This window comes from Podarcis liolepis, assembly GCF_965112155.1.
Source record: "Podarcis liolepis genome assembly, chromosome: 8".
Classification (NCBI taxonomy): domain Eukaryota; kingdom Metazoa; phylum Chordata; class Lepidosauria; order Squamata; family Lacertidae; genus Podarcis; species Podarcis liolepis.
In genome coordinates this window covers 5,621,344-5,634,212 of record NC_139560.1, presented here as the reverse complement: position 1 = coordinate 5,634,212, position 12,869 = coordinate 5,621,344, and the positions used below count along the sequence as shown (strand labels likewise).

Below are 12,869 nucleotides of genomic sequence, written 5' to 3'. Positions count from 1 at the left end.
GGAGATAATGAGGCACAATGGTGGTAACAGGTGTTCAAACCATTTTGCTTTTAAAAATACATCAATTCCCCATCCCAAATTTTAACCTCTCCAGGTAGCGACAGTGGAGATACAATCACATTTTTTTTCTAAAGAAACAAATATCTTTTAACACCCACAACAACAAATATGACCTCTTATTATCAAAGGCAGCTTGCCTGAGAGAGAAAGAAAGAAAGAAAAAGTTTCCCCTTTGGGGGCTGGCCATTTTGAAGATCAAAGGACAACATGTGTTAGACTGTTTCCTCTGTTCAAAAGCCACCGAAATAGCAGCAAAAAGGGAGCCTTCAAATCAAACAGCTCTGGCGCCTGACTGGGAAGAGGCGGCGCGCTTTTTCTGCTGTTGATTTCTCCACTTTTCAACCATTAGGTTAACGTTCTCAGCCTTCAAAGTAGAAGCTTCAATGAAGCAAGCGGAGGCACCTTTTTCACACAGCCGGGAGGCAGGACTCCTGGAGAAACAAACAAAAGAGATGAAGAAGAACGATAAAGCCAAACAAGAATATGGAACAGCTTCAGTACGAAAAGGTTCTCCCCTCCGCCAAAAAACCCCACCCAACTCAAGGCAACAAGACATTCAGAAGCTTGTTCTGGTATTTGGTACCATGCTCTGGTGCAGTGAAGACTTGCCTATCAGGGCAAATGGGGCCCTGCCCCACTCATCTAGCCAGCCCCCACTGGCCTGCCTTCTTACTTGCAACCAACCTACAGGGTAGCCTTGACTTTGAGCTTCCTCTTCCTTAGTTTCAGTGTTTGCTGTTGTAGAATTCAGTCTTCTTCTTCTTTCTTTGGCAATCACTCATAGCCGAGTAAGTTTGTCTCCCATAAACATGGTTTTAACAATTAGTCTGTAAGTGACTGTGGATTTTGACTGGGAAGGACGGGGAAGGAAACACACCTGCCCTTAGCAAAGCTGTTACGTACAGATTTGTAGCCTCTTATGGATTTGTTTTAGATATAGATATAGATATAGATATAGATATAGATATAGATATAGATATAGATATAGATATAGATATAGATATAGATATAGATATAGATATAGATATAGATATAGATATAGATATAGATATAGATAGATATAGATATAGATATAGATATAGATGTATAGATGTATAGATGTATAGATATATACACAGTGGTACCTCCGGTTACATACGCTTCAGGTTACATATGCTTCAGGTTACAGACTCTGCTAACCCAGAAATAGTGCTTCAGGTTAAGAACTTTGCTTCAGGATGAGAACAGAAATTGTGGTCCGGCGGCGCGGTGGCAGCGGGAGGCCCCATTACCTAAAGTGGTGCTTCAGGTTAAGAACAGTTTCAGGTTAAGAATGGACCTCTGGAACGAATTAAGTACTTAACCCAAGGTACCACTGTGTGTGTGTGTGTGTGTGTGTGTGTGTGTGTGTGTAGCATTAATCACATGTAACAGATATATTATTGGGCCTTTACACAATTTGAACATAATCCTTTTTGGATGGAAGACTGAAGTGTGCTCCGAATTTTGATTCACAAAGCACCTTCCCTTAGGTACCAGAAGTTTGTCCAACACCATCCTAATGCTTTGGTAGCCAAACTCTCTTGAGGCTAAACCCCCTTTTGGCAAGATAACAGACCTGCCAAATCTGACAGGTAGGATACAAGGCTGCATATAAATTGTGCGTTGCTGAGAACCTCGGAATATCCTCATGTTAATGTTATCACTTTCCTTCAGACTTCCTTTTCTGGAATGAGCCAAACAAGACCAGCCGTCAGATCCCCTGAAAGCTTGGCTCCCTGCCTGATCTGAACATTTATCCCTGACAGCCAACTTTTCAAACTCCATCAGCTCCCTGGGAGATGTTCCTGCCTCTCCACATGGGGACGTTCACCTAATTGTCTCCAAGTGACTTCTGGGTCTCCTGTCGCTTCTCCAAAACTTGATGAGCCTGCTCAATTACAGGATATTAAGGAACTCCACTCAAGAGCTTGCAATGCATATTTGGGCCCCTGAAAGGATTAATGCAGGAACTAAAAATAAGCAAAGCTCAAAGCTCCTTTTCCGTCTTGCAAGGAGCATTTCAATGACCAGCTTAAAAGCAGTGCTCGTGTGATTAATCTTACGGCCTGAACATGCTTCACTCCTCACTTTTAAGAGCTGATAGCTTCACAAATTCCTTGCATCATGTGTGAGCCAAAAGCACTTTCATGCATGTGCAATGGCAGGAATTCCATTTTGCTTCCATGGCTGCCATGACTCAGGCCCTTCTTTTGGGGATAAAGCTGGGAATTCAGAAATGGAGAAGGTAATTGCCCTCAGGATGAGCCCCAGAAACACCAACTAGAAGCATTTTTGCAAGAAGATCCCATGACGCACTGCTCCAGCTTGAGAATACCATTTTCCACTTCTCTAACACAAAATGACTCCATCTCAGAAGCTTCAGAGCAATTGCTATTTCCTCTGCTCTCTTCCAACTCGAAGATTTTATAATTCTATCTTCTGGACCATTCTGGCTGGCTGGTTGAATGGCGCTTCTCAGTGAAGGCAGAACTAGCTAGAAGTCATCTGCTATCTATGGCTCTGTATGAGAGTCAACTGGTGCTGAAGCAATATCTGAGCCCTTATGCAGCGTTCAACCTGAGCTCTGCACAGAGCTGTCCATGGTTGCTTTGCCTTGCCTTTGCCCACGGCATTCAAAGAATAATAGAATTGCAAGGTTTAAGGGACTCCCAAAGGCCACCTAGTCCAACTCCTTGCAATGCAGACCTTCTGCTCTGAAAGGTGCTCTAACCTTAGGCATTGGGTGGTCTCAACATCAGTCATCTGGCATATGCACACCTAGGTTATAGTGAATGTCCCAAATGTGGCAACTGTTATGCTTGTATATATACCAGTGCACCTGACTTTTTGGATTTTCACACAATTGTATTTCTGTGGGTATGTAGGAGAATTTCTGTGATGGCCTGGGATTTGGACTCGGATGCTGAACCTGGGGGATCCCAGCCTGCACAGGATTCCCCACCCCCAGAACCAGCTGAGCCGGGGCTGGGGCATGAGCCTGAAGGGTCCTCACCTGTGCTGGATCCTCGGGGGCAGGCACCAGCTGAGTCTGCTCTGGCTCCTGAGGTGATGGAGGACCCATTGCCTGCCGGTGCTCCACTCTCAGCCCTGTCAGAGGAAGCTGAGGTTGCCTCTGGGTCCAGTAACCCTCCAACCTCTCCTGAGCTGCAGAGGCTCAGGGCAGAGAGGCGGAGGGAGCTAAGTTCCCGCAGGAGGAGTACTCGCCTCTAGGCCAGGAGAGGCGAGTCACCAGAGGCCCTATGCCTCGGGACAGATACAAGCCGGCCAGCCCCAGTCCCAAGTTGCGGGAGCAACGTTGTTGGTTGCTAGTTCCTGCCTGAACTCTGTCCTGCTTTTCTGCCAGAGCTCCTGACCCGTCCTGGCTCCCCACTTGCAAGCCTGTTCCTGACTTCACCCGACTCCCTGTCCAGCACCCAGCTTCAGTTTCTATGGACTGCCTCCACGTTGCACCTTTGACCACGGAGTGGACTTGGACCTTACCTCTAGGGTAACCCACGGGACCAGCACAATTTCACATATTGAAGCTACAAAATCTCCAGCTGCATTGATCTCCATCTAATTTGTTGAGTTGAACTTTGGTTGGGAGGTGGGCAAATAGCAAATAGCAAAACAAACAAAACAATTGACTTGATGCAGAGTGTGAAGGGGGCAGTAGGAACCTGGTCTCAAATCTACCTTTAGTTATAGGACCACAGGTCAAGCGGGGTAGGATGGGGGATGAAATCACTGCCATCTGCAGGGGGGTTGGACTAGATGACCCTCAGGATCTCTTCTAACTCTACAATTCTTTGATTCCATGATCCCTTGGTCTGGTTTCTCAACTGCAGAAAGGTCTAATTGGTAGGGAGGCTGTAAAATACCAACTTTCGGTTCCATGACTGAAGAAGGGACTAGAGATAAATTTAAAATAATAATGAAGTGGGATCATACACACAGTAAAAATGGCATGAAATGATTCATCAGATGTGGTCCAGGGCTGCCACTTGGATTGTGGCTTAGCTAGAAAGGCAAGATTCTGTCAGTTTTGGATTCTCACTTTCCCAAACAGTTTGCCACATTTCCACATCGGTTTGCATTTTTCTTTAAGTCCTCATAAAAATCTACCAGCATATTAGTGCTCATTTTCCCCAATGTACGCATTTTGCAAGCAAGTTTCCCCAATATAAATTGCATTATGGTATCTTATTTTCACTTTTCCACAATAGATGCTTATTTTCTACACATTTTTTTGTTGGAGTACAAAATTTGGAGAAAAGCGAATTTAAGGGACGCCCAAGTTTCAGTTCAAGTATTGTTTTGAGAGGCGCAAATAACAGGTTGGCTTGTATTTAAACCTGGACTGACCCATATTTCTCTCCCCATCACTCCTAGTTTGAACAAGTTGATTTTGGACTTTCATATCAATGGTTCAAGTTCATGGGAACATTCTTAAGGTGTTTAATCAAGGACAGAGATGAAAGATTGGATTCGAGCCAGGAATCGCATAGATGGTACCCATTTCAACCTCCATGAATATGCATGAAACTCAGGCGGCGGATTGTATTGACATTCTGCTTCTGTTGCAGTTTAGGGATCATTTAGATTGGATTAATTGGATAATTGTGGAAGGGTGACAGAAAGAAGGATAACAACGTACTTTAAAAATGAATATATATGGCACTTCGGACAGCAGAGCTGTCTTGTCAGTGCTGAACAACCAACCGTGTTGTCTTGAAGATGATGGTTTGTGTGTGTGTGTCAAACTGCAATCTGCATGTAGGTAATGAGCAATTATGCTCATTTCTAGGCTAAGGATGCGTTTAGCATCCCAACCAATGAGTGAGAGTCCAAGGCTGGCTCAAGACATTTTGCTGCCTGAGGCAAAGGAGAAAATGCCACACACAAAATGACACTGCCCTGTGTCAGGAAAAAGCAGCAATGCAAGAGCGAGCTGCAGTTGTCTGGAATGCAAAACAGGATGTTGATGTTTGGGACTGTACTATTGGAACAGAGGGGCAGTCTATTCACTGTACTGAGCACCGGATGTTAGCTCAGAGTGTCATCTGACCTGTACTGGAAGTACAGGGGTGGAGTTTCTCTACTGTTGGAGACTGGAGAGTGCAGACGTGTTTCTCTGTACTGCTGCAATGACAGAAATAAAGACATGTAAATAGATTTCTGTCTGTCTCTTTCCCCCTCCCTGAGGGAAGCAGGGAGGAGGGAGGAGAGGTGTGTCCCTCTCACGCTGAGTGGGATCGCCGATAGTGACCTTGCCTGTATCCTGCCGGGAGACGCAGACGGGGAGGTCAACAAGGATCTCAGGCCGAATGCCTGGAGAATGGCCAGTTACCTCTGACTGCGGCCTGAGAATCCAGCACCCTGTCCCTGAGGGAGATCAGCAGGGTAGTTATGAAGGCAGAGGGCAGACACACAGCTCTCTTATCCAACAGAAGGGATAAGTCAGGCAGTTCAGGAACAGGAGCTGAAGGGCACCACTGCCTCTCAGAATATGCTGCCTGAGGCAGCTGCTTCATTCTGCCTGTTGGTTGGAGTGGCCCTGTGACAGACATGCCCCTAAACAATGTTCTTGTACTACTACTGTTTATTAGCGGCTGTATCCATTGCTACAGTTTCTCTCTCACAATTTTATGAGTGCATGATAAGACTGCCTTCTTGTTGTCTCCTCTCCAGCCTGACCCTTCACCATGAGGTCCCAGGGCAAGTTACAACCATGAACCTGGGTAAGCTGGATGTGGTCAAAAATGAGATGGCAAGAATAAATATTGACATCCTGGGCATCAGTGAACTAAAATGGACGGGAATGGGCAAATTCAGTTCAGATGACCATCACATCTACTACTGTGGGCAAGAATCCCATAAAAGAAATGGAGTGGCCCTCATAGTCAACAAAAGAGTGGCAAAAGCTGTACTGGGATGCAATCTCAAAAATGATAGAATGATCTTGATACAAATCCACGGCAGACCGTTTAACATAACAGTAGTCCAAGTTTATCCACCAACTACTGGTGCAGAAGAAGACCCTGATGTTGGGAAAGATGGAGGGCACAAGGAGAAGGGGACGACAGAGGACGAGATGGTTGGATAGTGTTCTTGAAGCTACCAGCATGAGTTTGACCAAACTGCAGGAGGCAGTGGAAGACAGGAGTGCCTGGCATGCTCTGGTCCATGGGGTCACGAAGAGTTGGACACGACTAAACGACTAAACAACAACAACACAATGAAGAGAATAGCCTGGGTCCTGAAAGATATCAGGCGGGCCAGGGTGAAAAGCTGTTTCCTGGTCCTGCTGGATCTCTCAGAAGTCTTTGACACCATTGATCATGACACCCTTCTGGACCGTATAGAGGAGTTGGGAGGTGAGGGCACTTATACAGTGGTTCTGCTCCTTCCTCCTGGGCCGTGTTCAGAAACTGGTGTTGGGGGATGAGTGTTCAGACCCCTGGGCTCTCACTTGTGGGGTGCCTCAGGGTTCTGTCCTCTCCCTCATGCTTTTTAAACATCTATATGAAGCCACTAGAAGAGATCATCCGGGGGTTTGGACTGGGTGTTCAACTCTCCTTCAAATCTGAACAAGTGAAGGCAGTGAAGGTCCTGAGTGAGTGTCTGGAAGTGGTTGGAGGATGGATGGCAGCTAACAGAAGTACTGTTTTGGGGTGACAGGGGGCGGGCAGGTGTGGAGGATCCCTGGTCCTGAATGGGGTAACTGTGCCCCTGAAGGACCAGGTACGCAGCCTGGGAGTCATTTTGGACTCACAGCTGTCCATGGAGGTGCAGGTCAATTCTGTGTCCAGGGCAGCTGTTTATCAGCTCCATCTGGTATGCAGGCTAAGACCCTACCTGCCCGCATACTGTATTGCCAGAGTGGTGCATGCTCTGGTTATCTTCCGCTTGGACTACTGCAATGCACTCTATTTGGGGATACCTTTGAAGGTGACCCGGAAGCTACAAGTAATCCAGAATGCGGCAGCTAGACTGGTGACTGGAAGTGGCCACCGGTACCATATAACACTGGCCCTAAAGGATTTTCATTGGCTCCCAGTGCATTTCCAAGCACAATTCAAAGTGTTGGTGCTGACCTTTAAAGCCCTAAATGGCCTCGGTCCTGTATACCTGAAGGAGCATCTCCACCCCCATCGTTCAGCCCAGACACTGAGGTTGAGTTCTGAGGGCCTTCTGGTGGTTCCCTCACTGTGAGAAGTGAGGTTAGAGGGAACCAGGCAGAGGGCCTTCTCAGTAGTGGCACCTGCCCTGAGGAACACCGTCTCACAAGATATCAAGGAAATAAACAACTATCTGACTTTTAGAAGACATCTGAAGACAGACCTGTTTAGGGAAGTTTTTAATTTTTGATGTCTTAATATGTTCTGATATATGTTGTGAGCCTCCCAGAGTGGCTGGGTAAACCTAGCCAGATAGGTGGGGTATAAATAATAAAATTATTATTATTATTAGGTTGGAGAAATGAGATGCACTCCCCCAATGCATGATTCCCAGCAACTGGAATTCAGAGTCATGCTCAGTGGGTGAGACACATAGTCACCACGGCTGGTTTCAGTTCATGAGAGCCTGGCCAACACTGTATTATGACAATCCCACGATAAACCTGCTGAAGCAGCACTTCCATCAGTGAAGATATTCATAATTTACCAACTCCCTTCTTCCCCAGCGAACATTAAAATGATGTGCCAATTGATCTTGTGGTGCTCTTTAGTGCCCTTCAGACTAACCTGATTAGCTGTTCATCTTGTTCCTGACTGAGGTTCACATTTTAGAGAGCCTCTTCGTACTTGTCTGGTAACTCATATTTCTTCTTGCTGGCTGTAAGAGAAGACATCTATGGACTTCATTACGGGTGTATGTTCTGCAAAGAGAACCCAAGATATACTCACAATATGTTATGATACCCAACTCTCATGGCCAAAGCTTCCAACTTTTAAACAATTGCTGCTTGGTTCAGTAGCTGGAGACGGAGACAGCTTTTGACAGATTAGGAGTGAAAGATTGGTGTGCAGTCCAGTGAATTTTAGGAAGGGAAGGGCAACCTGGTGATTTTGCTACATTAAGGATGGGAAGCCTATTTGAGAAGCTTGAAGATTCAGGACAGATGAAAATTTTTTTTTCACACAGTGCATAAACTATGGAGCTTATACCCACAGGATGAAGTGATGGCTACCAACTTAGCTGACTTTAAAAAAGGATGGGACAGATTGATGGGGGAGACTTAAAGGAGGTAAGATAGCCATATGATATCATGGTATCATTGTTAGAATTCCTGGCTCCATGATTACAGTCATAGGATTGTTGTCTTTCACATAATGGTATTTGTTTTGACTCCACAGAGTGGGAAGTAATGAAGACAGGATGTTTGTGTTACTGTGTGGGACTATTGTCCTTTGTTCTTTTCCTCTTTGCTGTCTGATGCTAGAGAGAGAGAGGGAGCCATGTTGCAGTGCTCCGTGTGTGTTTATATGTAAATAAAGTAGATTAGCCAAAATACTGGGTTGCTGTGGTCTGTTACACACAAGTTGTGCAAACTCTGCAGATCCCTAAGTGTGCCTGTGTCGGGTTGGCATCTGTTGCTGTCATTTTTGGGCTGAAGAAAGCTTTTGAAGCTCCTGAACGATTGATCAGGAGGGAGGGAACATGCCAGCCAGAGTCTCTACCAGAATCCTACTCAAGTGTAGGCTGAACTTAAAACAACCATATTATAGCCATCTTCAAATATCTCAAGGGCTGTCACATGGAAGAGGGAGCAAGCTTGCTTTCTCATGCTCTGGATTCTATTCTAAGTTACAAGAAAAGAGATTGCGACTAAACATCAGGAAGAACTTTCTGACAGTAAGAGCTGGTTGACAGTGGAATAGTCTCCCTTGAGATGTTGTGGACTCTCCTTCATTGGAGGTTATAAGCAGAGTTTGGGTGGCCATCAATCATGGATGCTTCAGCTGAGATTCCTACATTGCAGGGGGTTGGACTTGATGACTCTTCGAGTCCTTCCAACTCTATAATTCTATGATGGGTGGCTATCAATGGCTACTATCTGTGTAGGCTTGGCTCTGCCTCCATAGCTGGAGGCAGTAACGCTACTGAATACTAGTTGCTACAAACCACAGGGCAGGAAAGTGCTCCTGCACTTGTGTCCTGCTCCTTGGTTTACTACAAGCATCTGGTTGGCTGCTGTGAAAACAGAATGCTGAACTAGATGGACCATTGGCCTGATCCAACAGGACTCTTCCTATCTTCTTATGACTGTCAGGCTCGAGGGATTCTCTCCTCCCTGTCATGGTCCGGTCTACAGCTGATCGAAGTCCCGGCTGAGGACGTCGGGACTGGGGGCAAGATGGCGGGGTGGGAGCAGGAACGAGAGTCCAGAAGCCAGAAGTCAGGAGGTCAAGAGTCCAAGGGTCAGAGAGCCAAGAAGCCAGGGGTCTGAGGGTCAGGAAGCAAGGAGTCACAAAGTCAAGGGTCTGAGGGTCAGGAAACAGGGAGTCAAGAAGCCAAGGTTCAAGGATCAGGAAACAAGAAGCCAAACTCAGCAAGGCAGGGAGCATGTTGCTGTGGCAAAGAGCCGAAGGGAAATGCTGACTTTATATCCCTTCCCGGCTCTTGCCACCAGGTGCACTGAGTTACCAAGCGACCTCACCTGTGCGGCCGCGCCTTGCCTCTTCAGAACAAACCGAGGAAGTCCCCAGTCCTGCAAAGCCCTACTGGTCACAGGGGCTCCTGCACGCACTCCTGACACTCCCCTGGTAGCATCAAGGATCAAAGAAGAAACAAGAAAGTTTGTATTTGTGGTTTTATTCAGTAATTGTGGAGCAAGGCATACAATCCAGTCCTGAGATATACTCAGAGTCGCAAAGTGATTTCATGCTCTTTATTCAGCTCATAGTGGTGAGGAGGAATGAATGAAAGTCCCCTCAAAGTATCTGCTTTATATACATTATTTACACAATGGGCTGCACATGATTGGTTAATTCTGGAATTCTACTGCAAGCCAATCAGGTTGTGGATTCACTTATATCTGGAGCATGATTGGGTGGTTCCTGCCAACCAATCATACTGCTGCATTGTTCTTGGACCAATCAGACTGCTGCATTCTGAATCCTATTGTTCTAGGACCAATCAGACTGCTGCAATTTGGATCCTATTGTTCTAGGACCAATCAGACTGTTGCAGTTTGGATCCTATTCAACTCAGTACATAACAAGTCCTTAACTCTATGGTGAAGTAGCTCACTCTGAACCCCTCTCCTTCCTTCCCCAGCAACAGGCCGTGGCTCTGCGAGGGGCCTCAGAAATCGAATGCCATTGAGCTCTTTGCTCTTGAATTCTAAGTGAGCGGCCAGTACCTGGCCATGGTGGAGCCTCTATGCTCTCCAAGGAAGTCTCTGCTGGAAGTTCTCCAACTCCCCCACCTTCTCCTAACATAACTTGGCAGCTCTGCGTTCTGCTGTAATACAATCCTGTCTCCCTCTTCTCTTGAAACTACTGGAGAAGAGGGGGGGATCCCTGCCCACTCCTTCTCCGAGGGAAGCAGAGAAGTAGGAGGGGGCAATTCCCAAACCTCCTCTTCAGTCCACTACCTGACAAGGACCTTTTGCTCTGGAGGACAGAGGAATCTCATCCCTTGAAAGATCAGCATGGAAAAATCTCTTGCAATGCAGAATTAAGGAAGCTTGCAACATCCTCAACCAATGGACCACTCTGTTTCTTTGGCCATTGACCTTATTTGCATGTGAGTACAGTTGTGACAGCAGCAGCCTGCAAACCAGGAATAGGGTGTGTGTGGCCCTCCAAGTGTTGCTGAACTGCAATTCCCATCATCCCTAACTATTGGCCATGCTGGCCAGAGTGATGGGAGCTGGAGTCCAAGAATGTCCAGAGGGCTGCAAATTCCCTATCCCTGATGTAGACTAAGCCGGTCCCTCTGACGTTTCCAAAACACATACCAGATAGTTCTGATTTTCCAGTGTCCAGGTATGGCTTTGCTGCAGAATCCAAGCATTGCCATAATTTGGTAGGCAGCACGCCAGTTGCTAAATTCCCCAAAGGGCAGAAAAGCTGCTGGAACCAGGCCTTTCGAGTGTAAGGCTGCAGTCCTAAGCATTCTTTCTTGGGCACAAGTCCCACTGAAATCAGTAGGGACTTCCTTGTGATTAAAAATGGGTAGAATCAAGTTGTAAATGGAATGGCTCCCTGAGGGCTCCCAGAGCTGTTGAATTAGCCCCCTGTTTTCAAGCAGATGCAAATGGGGGAATTTAATACCAGTCGTGTTCCCCAAATCAAATTATGCTGCTTGTGTTTTGGGGGTTTGTTTATTCATTTGGAAGAAAAGCTTCTGGGCTCCGTTTTGATCAATAATAATAAAAAACAAGAATACAAACATTTATCTGCATTTGCTCAATAGTAAATGAAATCCAGTACCTTAGAGCAAAGAAAAACTCTCCCAATGCAGAATTATTGCCTTGGTGATATCAGTAGCCAATAGACCAATAGTTGCTTTCTGCCAACTGTCCTAATTCTATGTTTGGGCCCTCGCAGCAGCAGAGGTGAGGGAAACAAAAAAGATGTTTCTTTCATAATATGGAAATGTCCTTGCCTATCTCAGCCCAATTAGCTCATTATCAAGTGGAAGCTTCCATGTGTCAGCCAGAAGAATGACATTTTTGTATAATAATAATAATAATAATAATAATAATAATAATAATAATAATTTATTTATACCCAGCCCATCTGGCTGGGTTTCCCCAGCCACTCTGGGTGGCTTCCAACAAAACACTAAAATACAATAACCTATTAAACATTAAAAGCTTCCCTAAACAGGGCTGCCTTCAGATGAATTCTAAAAGTTTGGTAGTTATTTTTCTCTTTGACATCTGGTGGGAGGGCGTTCTACAGGGCGGGTGCCACTACCAAGAAGGCCCTCTGCCTGGTTCCCTATAACTTAGCTTCTCGCAGCGAGGGAACTGCCAGAAGGCCCTCAGCGCTGGACCTTAGTGTCTGGGCAGAGCGATGAAGGTGGAGATGCTCCTTCAGGTATACTGGACCAAGGCCATTGAGGGCTTTAAAGGTCAGCACCAACACTTTGACTTGCGCTCAGAAATGTACTGGGAGCCAGTGTAGGTCTTTCAAGACGGGTGTTATATGGTCTCGGCGGCCGCTCCCAGTCACCAGTCTAGCTGCCACATTCTGGATAAGTTGTAGTTTCCGGGTCACCTTCAAAGTAGCCCCACATAGAGCGCATTGCAGTAGTCCAAGCAAGAGATAACTAGAGCATGCACCACTCTGGCGAGACAGTCTGCGGGCAGGTAGGGTATCAGCCTGCGTATCAGATGGAGCTGATAAACAGCTGCCCTGGACACAGAATTGACCTGCATCTCCATGGACAGCTGTGAGTCCAGAATGACTCCCAGGCTGTACACCTGGTCCTTCAGGGGCACAGTTACCCCATTCAGGAGCAGTGAGTCCTCCACACCCGCCCGCCTCCTGTCCCCCCAAAACAGTACTTCTGTCTTGTCAGGATTCAACCACAATCTGTTAACCGCCATCCATCCTCCAACCGCCTCCAGAAACTCACACGGGACCTTCACTGCCTTCACTGGTTCTGATTTGGAAGAGAGGTAGAGCTGGGTATCATCCGCATACTGATGAACACCCAGCCCAAACCCACTGATGATCTCTCCTTGCAGCTGTATGTAGATGTTGAAAAGAATGGGGGAGAGGGCAGAACCCTGAGGCACCCCACAAGTGAGAGCCCAGGGGTCTGAA

At 46.5% G+C, this 12,869-nt stretch overlaps 1 long non-coding RNA gene across 1 annotated transcript; it reads right to left on the bottom strand.

Moving 5' to 3' along the window:
• Positions 1 to 283: 283 nt before the first annotated feature.
• Positions 284 to 11,622, bottom strand: LOC310713268. The gene is made up of 3 exons (XR_014529169.1): positions 11,526 to 11,622; positions 7,830 to 7,963; positions 284 to 491 (listed from the first exon to the last, which is right to left on the bottom strand). It is a non-coding gene; the product is annotated as an uncharacterized lncRNA (long non-coding RNA).
• Between the last annotated feature and the right edge of the window lie 1,247 nt (positions 11,623 to 12,869).